Source organism: Lissotriton helveticus, chromosome 5_1, assembly GCF_964261635.1.
Source record: "Lissotriton helveticus chromosome 5_1, aLisHel1.1, whole genome shotgun sequence".
Classification (NCBI taxonomy): domain Eukaryota; kingdom Metazoa; phylum Chordata; class Amphibia; order Caudata; family Salamandridae; genus Lissotriton; species Lissotriton helveticus.
Window position 1 is genome coordinate 1365122273 of NC_136065.1, and position 19036 is coordinate 1365141308.

General features: G+C 44.7%; 1 pseudogene; it reads left to right on the top strand.

Annotated features, from left to right (window-relative positions):
• Positions 1–18105: 18105 nt before the first annotated feature.
• Positions 18106–18723, top strand: LOC144752660 (origin recognition complex subunit 5 pseudogene; annotated as a pseudogene).
• Positions 18724–19036: the final 313 nt, after the last annotated feature.

Sequence of the window (19036 nt, forward strand, 5' to 3'; positions counted from 1 at the left end):
CTTTCTACTGAAAATCTTAACCGTAACACTGAAAGATTGCTTACTAAAGGACTCAACTTTGTCCCCGCCACTGGACTTTCAAGATTCGAACTTCAAAGAGATCTTGTTGTTTTTTCCGGAGAGTCAAGCTTAAAAAGTTTTTTTTTAATTGAGATTCCAATGAGGAAGACAACCTATCTGGTTTGAAACCTCCATCAGCCTTTATACCCATTCTGGACCTTCTAGATCCGTAGGTAGAAATCTTTGAAAAGGCAGCCCTCACTAAAATCAACAGAATTGCTAAATTCATTCCTCCTCCGTCTCCCAAACTTACTAAACTGGAGAACATGGCACTCCGCAAACTCAAAGATGAATCTAAAGTGACCATCAAACCTTGCGACAAAGGGGGCAGGATAGTTATATTTGATACGCCTACATATAAAACCAAAATGAAGGTTATGCTTGATGTACGGGAGTGTTACAGCAGAGTGAGAGGTGACGCAGAAACTAGAGTCAAAATCAAAATATTTGACATCAGTAGAAGGGCAGAACAAGAAGGGGTTATTTGCAAAAAAGACTTTCAAATTTCTTACTCCTAAAGTCACTCGTATTCCGGTCATCTATGGGATTCCTAAAACCCACAAGAACCCCTTAGACCCGCCACTTTGACCAATTGTATTGACCATTGGTGCGGCAACTGAACCCCTATCTAAATACATTGACATCTTTCTCAAGCCTTTGGTGAACCTTCTACCCTCATATATCAGAGACACTTGCCATCTCATCTCTAAAATAGAAGGAATCCCATTTACCAACCAAAGAGATATATTGGTCATGATGGATAACAGGCACTTGAAGTGGCCCAAAACTGCTTGGCTGCGGCTGGGATAGAATAGAACCGCAATTTTGTGACCCAGTGCTTGGAAATTGTTTTAAACAAAACGTTTTTTTAAATTTGATGGTGAGTTATAAAACAAATCAAGGGGATTAGCATGGGGGCAGCCTGCGCCCCTAGTATAGCCAATCTATGCATGGGCAATTTTGAAAAGCAGTTTATCCATAATGAGATCGCACCCTTCTTTGAAAATATACCAGCTTGGTCTGTTTCATCAATGACATCTTCGTGTAGCATGGCGAAGAGGATGACTTGGCACAAGCTTCTGGCTCGAGGATATCCCAAAAGACTGGTTCACAACTCATTCAAAGGAGCCAAGTACTACAATAGGGAAACCATGTTTGCTCCCAAAAGTAATATCACTGAAGAGAAACTGGTTTGCGTCACACAACATTCTAATTTACACTAAAAAATCAATCAAGCCATATACTCTGAATGGCATCTCCTCAAAATTAGAGAGGATTTTCCCAAGTTACCCAAACCTAACTTTGCTTTCAAATGAAATAAGAACCTACGCTAATCTTTTGTGAGGGCGAAATTCAAGATATAAGACACGTTGTTCCAGAAATACATTACAGGTTCAAATCCCATTAAATGCAACCATAGATGCGGCACATGTCATGAATGTGACAGTGCCATCACATCTGACCGGATTGACATTGGACAAATGAGCCTAGAACTCAGGAATATGACCAACTGCAGGACTTCTAACGTGGTCTACTGTGTTCTCTGTCCATGTAACCTCTGCTACGTCAGCGAAACCGGCAGAGAGATAAGAACATGCATCGGAGAACACAAGTTGAACATTCGCACCAAACAAATCACTGCTACATTGGTCCAACATTGACTTGACCTGGGACACACCAACAGGGAACTCAGATGGACGATTTTGGAGAACATTTTAGCCATCAGAGGACATGATGATACCAAACTTTGCAAGAAAAGGGAGGTCTATGGGTGCTTGGGACCACTCTTGGTGGATAGACTACTTGAAGTCTACAACGAGGAACTGGATAGGAATGTACTCCCACCTACCATGAGTGAGGCATTAGTCGTCATGATTCCTAAGAAGGATAAGGACCCTGATCTACCAAGCTTCTATAGGCCGATATCGCTACTGAACATAGATGTTAAAATTTTAAGTGGTATCCTGGCTGAGCAACTTCTCCCATTAATGAAACGCTTGGTTCACTCCGTTCAGTCAGGGTTTATTCCGGGGCGGAACACGATTTATAACCGACGATGGCTTGCGCATTTGTGGCACGCTCCTGCTCTCTTAGAGACTGATGCTGCGATTGCGTCACTAGATATCGCAAAAGACTTCGACTCAGTGGAATGGCCGTATATGTGGCATGTCCTGAGAAAAATGGGAGTGGGTGTGCAATACCTGCGGTGGAGTAATTTACTTTATGCGTCCCTTACGGCCAGAGTACGAGTGGATAAAACAGTGTAGAGATCTATAGCATTACAGCGTGGCACCCTCCAGGGTTGGTCTCTGTCTCCGCTATTGTTTGACCTCTCTATGGAACCCATGGCTATAGGGCTGAGAACAATCATGGATCCCTCGGGTATACAGATGGGGGCTACCATCCATGTGGTATCGTTATATGAGGATAATAAGCTGGTTTATTTGAGACGACCGGATCACTCGGTCCCACTGCTTGTGGCTGAAATGTGTACATTTGGCGATATCGCTGGATTACCAAACCCATACTAAAAGAGTAGCAGCTACATGTATTGGGCTGCTGAGAAGCCTGAACCACATTCTGGGGTTCTTTGACCCCAAAACTCGACAGCTCATAGTCCAATCTACCATCCTTTCCCGGTTGGACTATGCAAGCGTCCTACTGCTAGACGCCAACAAAGCTGAGACAGTTCGGCTTCAGCGAATCCAGAACTCAACGGCGAGGGCGATAGTTGGCCTACCTAGAAAATGCTCTGTTAGAGCCACAATCCATAGACTCCACTGGCTCCCTGTGGAAGCCCGCATCCAATTTAAGGCTCTCATTACTGCTTTTAAAATCCTTAAAACGGATGGCCCCGAACTCCTTCGACCGCTCCTCACACCCTATACCCCTTCCCGCAATCTTCGCTCCCTGGGTCAACACTTAGTAGTGGTCCCCCGCACAAAACTCTGTCGTGTTGGAGGCCGCTCCTTTAGACTTCGGGGAGCCAAACTTTGGAACTCCCTCCCCCTCCACATACGCTGCCTTGATAACTTGTCCGCTTTTCGTAAAGCAGTCAAAACTCACCTGTTTCCACTAATGTAAGCGTCTACCCCCCATCCCCTCAAGTAGGTTATGCCTTGGTTCTTAGCGCCGGGACGCCCCGTTGCTGGGGCAGCTGTTGCGCTCAACAAACCCATAACATAACATAACATAACATAACATTACGGGTCAACCCCGCAAAATCTAAATTGATACCGATAGGCAGGTTGGCTGCGACTACTCTGGACTTGCGGCCATCCCTGGATATTCCTGTGGGCAGAAGAGGGGACAAGATACCTGGTGATTGATTTGGCGGGCTCCGCCAGCTCCTTCCACGGATTTAATATTGATCGAGTAGTGGAAGGTCTGAGGGGCTCCATTCGCTTTTAGGCAGAATTGCCGCTTTCACTAATGGAGCAAATATCGCTCATTAAAATTATTATATTACAGTGCTGCCTTTACACACTGCAGCACTCCTTTTTCCTGATTCCCCCATCCTACTTTACTACGTTAGAAGTTTTAATTGGAGATTTATTATGTGGCAGGAAACGTAGGCGCGTGAGTTTACAGACCTTGCAGAGAACCTGGGGCACGGGGGACTTGAGGTTCCAAGGTTAGAACTTTACTACATGGCCTCCCAACTCCAGTTTGCAGTTCACTGGCTCAATGATGAAGACAATTGGGAGAAGTCCCTTTTGGCTGGGACATACCAACGGCATACTCTTGAAGGGCTATTGGTGATGGGAGAAGCAGTCCCTGACCACTACCCGTATATAATACGTCATGTGGTTAAGGTATGGGAGAGGGCGGTTCGATGGGTGGTCCGACATGCTCCATACCTGCCGGATATGCCACTGAGGGGGATCCGACCCTTCATTGCTATTGTCGACTGCATGTCGATCCGACATTGGAGGGAGGGGGGGTGTCTGCTTCTGGGAGATCTTTATAGGGAAGGTCAATTTAAAACACAAGAAGACGCACAAACCGAGTTTGAGCTGGGGACAGGGCAATTTCTCCAATACGCAAAAATCTCAACTGTAGCTCAGGAACTATGGCCGACTTTTCGCTCTGAGCCACCTAACACTAATATACTGGTGGTAATGTTATATATGGCACAGGGGAGATGCCTCGTTTCTCACCTTCATTGCGTGTTAAGAGATGCCATTTCACAGGTGCCGTTAGGGCTGCAACACAAATGAGATTCGCTATTGTCCACGCCTCTGACAGAGATGTATAAATAGAGAAAGTGAGGAGGGATCAATCAACTATTTTATTTTTATACAAGGCACAATCAATTACCCTGTCTTTCACAAATTTCTTCCAGCTAACTAAACATAGTTCTATGAAGTACACATGTCATAGGATGGTGCTTAATGCACAGAAAATCAAATACATATATGCCCAGGTAGAGGAGGGTTATTTGGGCATACCCCCTTTATTATATATATACACGCCTCTGACAGAGGCAGAATGGAGGAGGGTCCATGAAGGGGTCCATAAGGTTATGCTAACTCAAGATTTAAACTACTTCATTATAATGTCATTCATCAGATGTACTTAACCCCAGGCACCCTCCACGTGATCTACCCACACCGCACAAACACCTGCCCCCGATGTACTGCTGGGGCAGTGGACTTTGTACATATGCTCTGGCAGTGCCCCAGACTCCAGCTCTACTGGGACAGTGTTTTGACGAATCTGGGGGAGGCGGCGGAGTGGACTATACCACGGGAGATCAGACAGGTGCTCTGGGCCTACTACCTAAACCCAAAAATAAGGCACTGAGCAGGACATTTGTGAATCTGGGATTAGTGTTGGCTAAACATCGAGTAATTATACGATGGATGAAACCCCACCCACCGACGTACACAGATTGGTCACGAGATGTACGAGAGTGGGCGATGGCGGAGTTAGTTAAGATGAAATTTGTGAGAAAAGACGACAAGGCAGATGAAGATAAATTGGCGTGGAATTTTATGATAATAGACCCCCAGGGGAACCACGATCAGACCTTCCAACATGCTATGCAGGGGAACACTACACAGGGCAGCATGAGTACCAATGATACACTAGCAGATGGTCCACGATACAATGAGGGTGGTCATGTCAGTATGAACCGTGTTGCTCCAAAGGACAGGACGGGTGGGGGGAGGGCAGAGTTTTTGTTTTCATTTATGGTAAATTTACAGGTTATTGGCATCAAGTTGGAAGATACCACAATGTTTTGAAATATCTACCCTCTGTATGTGTATAGGGCGGAGATGACCTCACAAGTTATGCATTGCTTATTTGCATTGAATTGTAACTGATACTCAGCAGAGAATTGTAATTTGCTATGTGATGCAATAATGTGTGCTGTAAATGAGACTTAGGGCCCGATGTAGGTAATTCTTATTTACCACTTCTTAAATACTGAATTTTACAGATTCGGTATTTAAGAAGTGGTAAATATGAAGGGGGGAGATGTAGGTATTTCCAGATGAGTAAATACCGAATCTTTAAGGTTCGGTATTTACCGAATCTGGAAATACCGAATCGGTATTTCCTATTGATTCCTATGGGCTGTGAAGCCCATTGGAATCAATGGGCAATACCGATTCTGTAATTACAGAATCGGTAAATACCGATTTTAGCAAGGGTGCAGGGGGTGTCACTTTGACACCCTCTGGCCCCCCCTTAACAGGCTCGGGTGCCATGTGGCAGGCATACATGCCCCAAGGGCAGGTCTGCCTGTCATATGGCAGAGGTGTGCATGCACACATGTGCATGCACACCACAATCGGTATTTTACCATCAAATTGGATTTGATGGTAAAATACCGATTTTGTAAGGCTTGTGGGACTCAGAAGAGTCCCACCTACATCTCAAATTTACCGAATCGGTAAAAATACCGATTCGGTATTTTGCAGAATCGATAAATTTACCGATCGGTAAATTTACCGATTCTGTAAAATTAAGGGCCCTACATACCATTTCTGAAATACCGGTCGGTAACGGCCGAAAATACCGATTTTCGGCCGTTACCGACCGACCTACATCTGGCCCTAAATGCCAATAAAAAAGAAAAAGAAAAGAAAAGTGATGTATTTTGGATTTTTCTTCTCAACTACCAAATGCAAGGATTGAACAAAACTACTCCCTGGGAACAGGCCATTTAACCGTTCCTAGGCTGCACTGTGCTCTCTATCGTTATCTTCTTTCATCATATGCTTGCTTCTTGTCTCTCCGGCTCTTATTTTCAATTTTTTTTTATTTATTTCTTTTTTCAGGCCCTCCTCCTTTAATTTTGTGCATTTCTTATGGCATTCTATATTATAATCTTGCCATCTTGGTTTGTACTTATTCTGCCATTAGACTGCTCTAAATTTAGGCTGTGGCCCCGTTTCTATCTGTATTCATTTGGCAATTTTTTGTTTTTTGAAATTCTTTTTTTCAGATTCTTTGTGGTGTGCGTATACTCCTTCACTTTATTTTTATCTTTAGCTTGTTAGTCTTCCTTTTTTCAGCTATTGCCCCCTGTTCTAGTGCGACACACATTACTAGTAGGCCAGTCTGCCTGACCCTTTATCTCCCTTTATTGTTTCATGCTTTTTTTATGCATCCTTCCAGTAAGGCGACCGAAACCTCCCGCCGATAGCCAGCGTGGTATTATGTTCCAGGCCTCTTCCTGTTTGACGCTACGCAAGGGCTGGCCTTTAAACGACCATCGTGTCCCTGGTCCAGTATCCGCAATTCTATTGAAGTAGACACAGGACGTCGGTCACTCACGATGGAGCTCTTACTGCCTGATTACCCCAAAGTTATTTGAGGCATCGCGCTCCACGGCCTCAAGAGGGAGGCTCTTGCCTCTGGACGGACTCTCAGTGGGCGGCGCTACATCTAGATAGGTAAGGAAACCCAGTTGGGTACCTTCTTCACTTTTACGGAGACACCTATCTCTCATGTCTCTTTGGAATCAGGCATTGTTAGAATTGGGGGTCTTTGGTTGGCACAGGTAGGTACTTGTGACAAGCAGGGACTCTCTCCTCTAGTCAGGGCAAGGGAATTAATCTCTCAAAATAATCCCTGCTCACCCTCTAGGTGGCGTGGTGCAAGCAGTCAAGGCTTATTTCGGAGGCGAGGTAAGTTAAGCAGTTGTGACCACATACAGTAACCCAGTGACAACACTACAAATGGACACCACACAAGGTTGTTATATCAAAAATAAGTATACTTTTAATAGAGTTATCACAAGACCGATAAACGACAAAAGGAATCCACAATACTATTGAGTTTCAAGAGTTCTGGATAAGAAGGCTTAAATCAAGGTACTGTGCAAGTCGGTAACCCGGACGGGCTACAGCGTCGTTGAAAATAACAGGGACTAGCAAATCCAGCGGACCGCGTCGGTACAGGCCACTAAAATGTCGACAGACTCAGTCACAGTACCTTTTACTTGGGGCGGCAGGCACGTATGTGCCAGCCGGTTCCAGTGATCGTCGCGGTGCAGAAAGGAAGCGTTGCAGGATGCGCTGTCCTTCGATGCAGTGCAGGCAGCGGCCCGTTGACAGAGTTGGTGGATCCAAGGCTTGCGTTGCAGGGTGAGACGGTGCTTCGATGCGGTGCTTGCAGCTTGCGGTGCGGCGAATGAGCCGGAGTTCGGGAGCTAGCGTCGATCAGTCCGAACACCGGTGTGAGTCGGGCAGTGCGTCGCAAAGCATGTGAGGCGGTGCCCAACTCCGGGGCGGTCACAGGACTCGAAGTCACCAGCAGTGACCGCGTCAGTCAGACCAGTTAGATTTGGTGTAGCGAGGCGTTGCACGTCGCGGTGTCCTTCCAGTCGCGGTGCAGGCTACGGCTCGTTGACGGAGTCGGTGAACGCAGAGCTTGCGTTGTTCGAGGCGGACGTTGCTTGGTGCGGTGCCTACAGGACACCGGGCCGGTCGTGAGAGTCGGTCACAGTTCCCTGCCTCTGTAGCCACTTGTTTCCAGCAGCAATTCACAAAGGCTGATGAAGTCCACTGGTCCTGGGACTTCGGTCAGGGGCAAGCTTCTTCCAAGCCCTTGGAGATCTTTGCACAAGTTGAAAGAAAAGTCCACAAAGTCTTTCTCCTCCCTTTGGCAGCAAGGCAACCACTGCAGGCCAATCCCCCAAGCAGCACTTCCGCTTGGGAATAGTCTCTCCTCAGTTTCTTCAGGTTCCTTCTCCTCAGCAGAGGTTTTGTCTTGTAAGTCCAGAAGTGATCTAATTTCATGGGATCAGGGTCCCAATATTTATACCCCAAATCCTTTGTTCTCTGAGGGGAGAGGGGCCTGTGCCCAGTTCAAGCCTGTTCTGAAGCACTCTGTTTACCAGACTTCTCCTTCCCTTTCACAGCCCAGGGCAGGCACATCAGACACCCCACAGGCGGTGGAGCCAGCATTGTGGAAGCCAAGTACAGTCCTGGAGCACTTTGTTGACAGTCTTCCTTCTCTTCTTTCAGTGTGCACGGCAGAGACATCAGCCACACCACAGGGGGTGGAGCCGGCATTGTAGATGGAAGGCCCAGCCCTATTCAGGTCCCAGGTGCAACTCCTCCCTCCCATCTAGATGCAGAGCTCTCTCTTCACCACCGCGCTGCCCCAGCCTGTTTCCTGGAATTCCCCAGCCTTCTCAAACACAAAACCAGACAAGGAATACACAACCTCGCAGAGGCAGGCTCAAATGGTTAGGCAAGCAAATACCTACTTTCTAAAAGTGGTATTTGCAAACACAGAATTTTAAAATAAACTTCACTAAAAGATGTATTTTATCATTCTGAGTCCAGGCATACTGAACTCGAATTTCTACCATGTTCTCTGAGTCTGCTAGGATAATAAAATGTAATAATTCTAACAGCCCATTCTGGCCTATGGAGAACAGGTAGCCTTGCAATAGTGAAAAACGAAAATGGCTGTAATTCACTATTAGGACATGCCACACACATTAGGGCTTGTCCTACCTTATACTTACAATGCACCCTGCCCTTGGACCTACCAGAGGGGTGACTAATATGAAGTCAAGGGAAGGTTTAGGCACTGGCAAGTGGGTGCACTTGCCCAGTCAGCATGACAGTACCCGACTGCACGCAGGCTCTGCAGTGGCAGACCTTAGACACGTTTTACAAGGCTGCTTCTGTGGGTGGCACAACCAGTGCTGCAAGGCCACTAGCAGCATTTGGATTTACACGGCCTTGGCACACTCAGTGCACTGTACTAGGGTCTGACAAGTAAACCAAACATCCAATCATGGAACCACTAATTAATACATCAATTTACAGTAGGGAGCACTCGCACTGTGGAACTGGACAGCAGTGGCACAGTGCCCAAAGCATCTAACACCAGCAAAAACACATGAGGCAATAGCAAAAAAATGGAAGGGAGACCTACGCCAATGATGCCAGGTCTAACAGGCATCTTAGTCTTGCATTTTCTCACTACACTCTATTGTATTTGATTGGCCATTGCCGGGTCTCGGTGGAGTCCTGCATTTGCCTTATCGATTTGTTTTTGCCTTTCAGTACCTGCCATTGGTATTTTTTTAACCCGTTCAAACAAACCCCCTTTCCTTCTTTGCTCATATAATCTGAGCCGCTTTACTGCTTACTTTGCCTGGATTGAGACCCAGCCTGGGTTATTCTCTTTTTGTTTTAGAGACTTTGTACCCAGCCCTGGATCTCTGGAGACCCATTTCCATTGTGACTGAGTACTTACCATGCCCCAAGCGGGGTATCTATCTTCTCAGCCCTAAGGTTTGATATGATTTGATTTGTTGATATTTGTATAACGCATGGCTACCCAGAGGCATCCAGCGCTGGAAACAGCTAACAAGAGAGACGGCCAGACTAAGGAAATAGCCAAGTCTTTAAGAGTTTTGCGGAAGGCAAGATGATTAGGTTCCTTACAAAGATACAAAGGAAGGGAATTCCATAGCCTGGTGGCATTAAGTGCAAAACGCCGGCCTCCACTACAGGCTTTCCTGATCTTGGGTACAGTGACAAAATTCATGTAAGCTGAGCGGAGGCATCTTTTAGCCCAAAAGGGCTGGATGATGGAATCGTTGATGGCGGGGCCCTTTCCTGCTAAGGACTTGTGTATAATACACATTGCTTTGAATTTGACTCTTTCCCTAATTGGAAGCCAGTGAAGAGAGTTCAATGCGGATTTTGCCGACTGGAATTTAGGGATTCAAAGAAGCAGTCTAGCTGCCCAGTTTTGGATGGTCTGAAGTTTGGATAGGGTCGAGGTGGGAGCACCCAAGTAAAGGGCGTTCCCATAATACAGATGAGACAAAATCAATGCCTGAACCATGTTTTGTTTAGCTTGAAATGGAAGGAGGGGTAGAATCTTTTGCAACAATTTTAGGATACCATAGCACGCATCTGCTAAGTTGTGTGCCTGTGTCCTTAAGGTAAAGTCATGATCCAGCCAAATACCCAGGCTTTTTAGCTGAGTCTTGAGAGCGGGGACAGGGCCAAGGTGGTCGGCCATATTAAGTTGAGATCGAGAGGAGATTGATTACCTAGGATCATCAGCTCACTTTTATCCTCATTCAATTTTAGAAAGGAGTTGTTCATTCATTTGGCTGTTTCCTCCAGATAGAGACGAAGGTTGGATGAGGAGTTGTCAGCTCTATTGAGCCCCATCACCAATTGTGTGTCGTCAGCGTAGGTCACTATGTGTACACTGAAGGGTGACACTGATTCTGCTAACGAACACATATAGGCATTAAACAAAGTGGGGCTCAAGGCTGAGCCTTGAGGGACTCCACAATACAGGGGAAGCTGTTTGGAGGTCTCCTCATTGTCAAAAACCTGAAAAGATCTATTACTCAATAAAGATTGTAGCCAGTCAAGAGCAACGTCAGTTATTCCCAGTTTCCTGAATCTGTGTACCAGGGTAAGATGGTTGACCGTGTCGAAGGCAGGCCTGAGGTTCAATAAAATGACCACAGCGGTGCCTCCGGAATCCACGATCCTTCTAGACTCTTCCACAACTGACAACAGGGCTGTCTCTGTTCCCAGACAAGGTCGAAAACCTGTCTAGGATGGATGGAGAAGATTATGGGTCTCCAAGAATGTGGACAGCACTGAAATGTAGTGTTTTTCTGCAATTTTACTGATGCCGGGAAGAAGGGATATAGGACGATAATTCACGAAGGCAGTTGGATCAAGGCTAGGTTTTTTGAGGAGTGCCTTCACCATTGCTTTCTTCCATAAAGGATTGACCACTCCCGAGGAGAAAGAGGCGTTAATCAGCTCTAGGATAACGGGGGAGACGACTCCTGTGGCCAGTTTCAGTATTTTTAAAGGGGCAGGGTCTTTTGGTTAACCACTTCTGACCTGGGCCAAAATGCGCTCCAGAGCCGAGTGATCCATCAGAGGGATGTGTCCATGAGCGGTTGAGCCCCATACGTATTTGAGCTAAGAATACAACCCTTGGTCGGGCGAAAGGATGTAAAAATTGATTTAACTTTACCAAGAAGGAACTCTGCTAGATCATCACAGTGTAGACCTGTGGTGTTAAGGGTTGCTGGGGAGGGGGGACTCTAAGCAATGCTTTTGCTATTTGAAAGATCTCACGGGGGAGTTAGACGCTGTTGAGATCTTTTCTTCATAATAGGTAGCCTGAGCTAATTTGATTTCTGCTTTATATACTTTTATTGCCTCTCTGTATTTTAAGTTCTTATCTCCAGAGAAGTCCTTCCTCCATGATCTCTCAAACTTCTTACCGGTCTGCTTTAAGGCCTGGAGTTTTTTGGGAGAACCATGCTTGTCTATTGCTGCCTGTTTTAATTTGCTCAGCTTTTCAGGGAGCAGCTGGTCCTGGGAGTCTCGAATCCACTTATTGAAGTTATCATTAGCGGTGACAGCATCAAATGTCAAGACTGGCTTGGTTTTTTCTAGCTCTACAATCCATTGTTCCAAGAGCAGTTTGGACCACAGACGGGAGCATGTGCGAATTAACTTCGAGTGTGAACCTAACACCGGAGGTGACCAGAGAAGGGGAATAAGGAAGTGATCTGACCATGGCATGGGGATAGGTTCCTCCCTATTAGGTCCTCAAGGTTAGAGAAGATGGGGTCCAATAGGTGCCCTTTTTCAAGAGTAGGTTCAATATTTGTTTGTTGGCGCTGATAGGCTGCCAGATCCTTCTTAAGTTCTGATGCCTCCGACTGTAAGGGGTCATCAAAATAGAGATTAAAGTCCCCCAATAAGGTCAAATTGACCGTAGAACTAGCTATATTAGCGGCCAGATCAGGGAAATGCTTACAAAATTGTGCAGGGGAGCTGGGATGGGCGGTATAGCAGGATACCAGAAAGGGTAAGCAGAGGGGAAAAACCTATAGAGAAAAAAAGGTATTCTCACAGTCTGGGATCAAACTTCCAGACATTCGACAGGAGAGGAGGGCTTTATGGATGATAGTGATCCCACCCCCTCTTCCCTTTGAAGGGTCAAGCCTAAGGGAGTCTTCCTTATTCTACTACTTGAAGACTTCACTATTTACTTTCCTAGGTATTGATTGTATATCTTCATTACATGTTGCTTGTCTTAATTTTCGCACCAGCTTTAAACAGGATCTTGTTTTTTCTCATCATTTTGATGTTGTTCTTTCCACACTAGTAGCCGGGTACTTGGCTTGAAGTTGCATCAGACGCTGGCATTAGAAGTCAGCACGGACTGTGTACCTATGCCTAGGGTCATCGTTTGCCATTGTAAGTGGTTGTTTTTCAGTATATCTACTCTCTATCACAATTTCTCAGCTCTTTACACCACTAATCTTAGTATGGTGACGGTTACCTATTTGTCTTGGATTCTTTCCTTTTCTCCAGATTGTTTGGCAAATTGGAGCTCTGACTTTTTTGTGTTCATATTGCCCATACTTCCTACTGTACTCACTTTCATTATTCATCAGTATTATTCTTTGACATATCTTTTGCTTACGCTTGTTGTATCGAAGGGTGACATTTTCACCATTATCTGAACCCACCCGTGTTTTATCTTTTAGAACGGAGCCATGAACTTTACTTCATGTTAGGCAACCGCCTTACTCCCCATTATCCAAGTGGCACCCCCTTTGGATTCCATCTTGTTTGTGCCCTGAAGAAGGTGGCGACTCCATTGAAGCCCTTCACCGAAATGCACGTCGGCACTGTGTATAACAGGAACCATGCAGTGGTACAGGTAAAGAAAGAGGGGAAGTTGAACTGTTTAAATGTTTTTTATCTATTATGTCCTCTTCATGGACATATGAAGTCAATGTTATTTGAACCAATGGAAATGTATATGGCAATTTCTGGATATCAGTTTACTGATTTAATATTTATTGTGCTCCAGCCAATACCTGGCCGCACATCTCTTTATAGCGCTGCACTTTTTCACCCAGATATAATGGTGTGCATGAAACCACTACCACTATCATCTGCGGCTCCTGTCTATATATGCATTTTGTATTGGTAGGCTTTGACAGAATGACAGATGTATGGATGAAAATGTGATATGACTGATTTAATGAGAGAGCACTTTTGTGTAACTGATATGATGATGCTTTAGTTAATATTTTGTCGTGATTCACTTGGACTGGGGGATACTTCACGAGCTATGTTATTATTTTTGTGGGTGCATCTTGAAAGGAAAATATGTATGATTATGTTATTTGATTTGCTCTATTATACATTTAAATCATTATAAACATTCTTGAAAATATTTATAGATGTTTCTATTTTGAATAAAATATTTTTGTACACGTCACTTTTGCTATTTCCTCATATTGGTTGTTAACTTCAGGTGCTTGTGTTATTCATGATACTTTTTCCCACTTGCGATATCCGTTTGGCCTTTGAAATATGCCTTGCACTCAGCTTATTCCGTAGGCAGGTGACACCTATTCCCTTCCTTTGTAGGGTCTCTGTTATAGGTTCATTGATGTAGATCTAACAAATGATTCCATGGGTTCCCGGGGCAACCGCAAATACTAGCAATGTCAAGTTGACCCTGAGGGACATCACCGCATCACCCCTGAACCAAAATGTTTGTCACGACATGCAAACACTGTATCGACCTCCGGTTATAAGCACCAGCCACATACACCGCAAAAAAGATCATTGCCATCCACTTCTTTTTCAGTGAAAAAATAGAAAAAGAAGATCCAACAGCAAGTCTACAATTCCAAGCTTGCTTCTCGTGATACGCACTCCTTCATGCTGCATCCGACAATGGCCAGTCTTCAAACATGTGTCTCATGAAAAACTCGCCGACATACTCAGCTCTAACAAAGCCACATCCTATAGAGAAGATGTCTTACCATGAAATCTCTCTCACACCTACTCTCCACCATCTATGTCTTCGTTACTCAAGAAATATATTTCCAGAAGCTCTCAAGACAGGCCAGATTCTCACACTCCCAGAAAACTTTACGAACTACTGGCCTATCACTTCCATGCACCTAATTGGCAAGATCATTGCAAAAGCGTGTGTAAGATTGGGCAGGATACAATAGTCGGACACTTGTTTAAGTCTAGTTGTGTGATGCTTTATTAAAGTAGGTTCTCAGCCGAGGTTTCTTCTTCTTTTCTTTTCTCCGCTAGGTTGATGTTACAAAGGACTAACAGGAAGGCCTAAGCTACCCCTCGGAATAAAGGAAATTGCGACAGGTAAGTGTTTTTTCGTCACACTGGTAATGTAAGGTAGGGAAGTGAGGGAGAGCACCACTCTGGTTACCTACGCCCATCACCACATGTTTGCAGTCACTTCATGGTTCAGGAAATTATCGGTAAGTGAAGTACCACAAAAAGAAAATATATATACAATATGCTTGGCTCAACAAACAAACACAATATGCTTTTATTGGCTCATCACTCTTCAAGCCTTGACCTATATACTGCAGTGTAATCAGGTCTTTGTAGGGGCCGAAAACCAGTTTAGAGGTCCTTTCCTGTGAATGGGCTATCTGAGTTAGTCCCCCACCTTCTGCTGATACCCCAGAGACGTGGATGTACCTGTGCAAGCCAACGCTCCTCCAGGAGTGTGGCAGGGTGGCCCGTGGGTACAATGACCTCCCTGTAACCTTCTGGAGTCCTCCTACGTCTGCTGGAGCAGATTGCCTATCTCTCATTCTGCGTATGCTTTAGCACAGTCTCCTGCAATCCGCGTTATCCCTCAAGCATTTCTTTATTGTGGGTTTTTTATCAGCATCTTCTGGGGTTCTTACGCGGCCCGTTTCTGTCCTTATTAAGTCTTCTCAGGTAATGATGCTCCCTGCAAACGTTACCTGATCCTGGAGTTCCTCCCATTTAGAGGGCTAGCACTCTAGAAAGACTGCATTCTCAGGAATAAGGCATAGTGGGCATTACTGCTTGCTTATGGCCCCCCTGGGAGAGGATGTAAACAGAGAAGATGGTCGGCAACATTAGAGATATGCTACCTTTCTTCATCCGCATCTTCCCTGCGCAACTCCGGATAACGTCTAATGTGACAGCATGCTACACATAACTCATAGGGCCAGATGTACAACCATTCCATTTTGCGACTCACAAATTGTGATTTTTAGTGACTCGCAGTTAGCTAGTTGCAAAATGAAATGTACTAATGTGTCTCAAACACATTTATCGATTCCCAATGTGGTCGCAAATGGCCTACCTCATTAGTATTCATGATGTAGGTCGCAATTTGCAACCAATTGGGAATGGTCTTTAATCACAGTGATGGTGGCCTGCTGGGGTCAGCAGACCACCATGTCTGTAATTGCTTTTTTACCTAAGCACTTGTTTTTCTGAAATATAGCCTGTTTTCCTTAAAGGAAAAAATGCATTTAAAACGCAAAACGTAAAGTTTTTTTTCCGTTTATTAAGAGTAAGCCATGATCCGTGTAGCCACTGCCTGCTCTTAAAATATGTTGCAGCCCACATTCACAAAGCGGAATGGGTCCCTTGGGCAACCCTTCCTGTTTGTGAATGGGTTACCACCTCTGTCACGGAGTCGGTAAAATATGATTGCTTTGCAACTGCATTCTGTTTGCAAAACATCCATGTATGCCACTGCAACTCGGTATTAGGAAGGGACGCCCCTGAAATGCCTCTTCCTATTAGTGATTCGCAAACCCTATTTTGCGAGTCAGTTATAAGTATCGCAAAATAGAGTTGATACATGCTGTCAGACAATTAGGATTTTGTCTTAAGTTAGGATTTTGTCTTAAAATAGGATTTTGTCTTAAGTTAAACTTAAGACAATCTTAAGTTAAACTTAAGTTTAACTTAAGACAAAGTCCTAATTTAATACAAAATCCTAATTTAGGACAAAATCCTAATTTAAAGACAAAATCTAATTCAGGACAAAATTCTAACTTAAGATAAAATCCTAATTTAACCCCTTCCCAGCTCATGACGGAACTACGCCGTCATGAGCCACGGGTGGCGTGTGCTCATGACAGTGTGGTTTCGTCATGCTGCGGCCGCTCCGCTCACGCGGCACAGATTCCCGCCTGTGCAGGTGAATTCGTGAGTGGGCGGGGTCATAGCTTGCCCGTGACTCATGACGGCATGGTTCCGTCACGAGCATGGGGGTGCCGCGCTCACCCCCCCCCCCCCAGCACCGCGGCAGAATTCGCGCCGCGGCCACGGGGTTAAGATAAAATCCTAACTTAAGACAAAATGCTAATTTAAGACTACCAGATGCCTTCTGTGAACACCAAAAGTGGTAAGCTTAGGATTTTGTTGTAAGTTAGTTCTGTGAATTGGGCCCACTGTGTTTTAACCTGAACTTGTTAGCCCCCTCCCCATGGCACTTGAAGTGTCTGAATGATGGGACTCCTCTCATAAGATGTAATAAACTTGTGTTTTGTTCCACTCCAGTGTTGATCCTCATTTTGTGAACCCGTAGACAAAGGGCGTCACCGCAGCAGTGAGACTGATAGGAATCTCACTTCTACAGTGCCAACCATCTCCTACACAACTATCAATCGAGCTTCAGATCACGCTGCAGCATGAAGACAGCTATCTTGCAAATTGTTAACAATGCTCTCCTGAACACAGACATATAAAGCAGATCACTGCCCCCTGCTATTATTGGAGTTCTCAACTGTCTTCAATGCCATCAACCATCCAACTGGCATCCTCATTCTTATGTCGTAAAAGCGAATCACTGGTAAGGTTCTTCACTGACTCTCCTTCTACATAATCAACCAACATCAGTTCATCCACATGGGCATACCTAGGTCCCAGAAGATCCCAATCACTTGCACAGTGCCCCAGAGTTCCATCTTCAACAGTATGCTGATGACACACAGCTATATTTGAACAACTCCTCTGCTTCCAACATTTAACACCTCAAGACTGCTTGTACCTCATCCAGATCTTAATGATCAACACCTACCAAAAGCTTAACCTCATCATCCAGATTTATTGTGATTCACCAAGAATAACAAGCAACAACTGGTCCACACTTGGTTCAATAACATTAACCTGATGGATTCAAACACCAGCATTCAGCAAATTCCAAGTCACTCATATTCACAATGACACTAATCTTATCCTTAAGGAATACATCACCAAAGCAACCTAATACCAGCCCTCTCTGCAGAAAAAAAGTGAAATATTCAGCAGGGAAAGTGAGTAAGAACCGCGGGTTAAGCCCTCATACTCTCGTATCAGGGTGTTTGCAATGCCCCCGTCCACAGCCTCATCAAAAGGTCTTATTGGCACATAATGTCCACACTTATTGAACTCCACTGGCTTCTCCTGCCTGCCTCACCATCTTCAAGATCAGCTGCCACACCTACAAAGCATTACGACAGGCACCCCTGACTATATAGCTAGCGGGCTCACAATGCATACAGAGACAGCATAATATTGGAATGAAGATAAGTACTAACTGTCCGTGAAGAATCTGGAACATCCCTATACATATCTGCCCCACCTCTTCTCCAATTAAGGAAAATGCTGAACACAGCTGTCCTGTGCAAGGCACATAAGACCCATGGCATTTCGCAAACAATGATATTTCTAAGCCAATTTCCGAATGCTGGGGATGATGGATATATGTTGCGAGGCGCAGGTGTCCTCCCTACTCAGCATCTTCAGTGAACATCAACATCACATCTTTCCTTCTATTTTTATATATAGGCACAGGGCTGCAGGAAAAATATAGGTGATGCAAACCATGCTCAAGATTCTTAAGCTCTCATATGTCGTTATGAAAAGTGTTGAATGCTTCACTTCAAGACTTGTTCTTGAATAAATCTTGAATCAGATACATGGCTATTGTCCGATACCAGAAAATGATTACTCAGTCTATGAGCGCTGTGATACCTTGAATGACTTTGTGCATTTGTATAAGCAAGTGATAATCAACCAGAATAAACAGGACAAAACCGTGTACATTGTCCTGGATAAAGAGAGCATTTGAGTGACATGGAGGCAAACCTCCTCTCAGGGTTTTCTAGGCTGCAAGACATGACTAGCAACAGCGTAAATGTTTTTTCTTAGTGAGCTTGTGTGGGGAAAATTCCGACAAAATACAGATTGCCTTGATCCTTTAATGTTGTATTGTATAGAATACAATTACATGGCACTTCAAAAGATCCCGCCTCGCGATCATCCTGTGGATTACTCCGCGAATTTCTATTTCGCTTACATCAACATACATTAACAAAGTACACTACATCATGATGCAGTAACAGTCTGCTTCCGCTCTTAGAAAGAAGTTACCCCAATAATCATACATTTACTGTGACTCTGCTTTATAGACCTCTGATGCCTTTCGGCGATGTCTGTGCTAAATAAATATTGCATTCATACATACATACATACAGTTCCTATGCCCCTGAGAAGTGCCCCGACTTTGTCCGTAGACATCACCTTAAAGTTTGAAAAGGCCCTGGTTAAATCTTCTGCAATTAAGCAGATTTCGTTAGTGTCTCCCTTTTTTACTTAGCTGCTTACATAATAATATTCAAACAGTT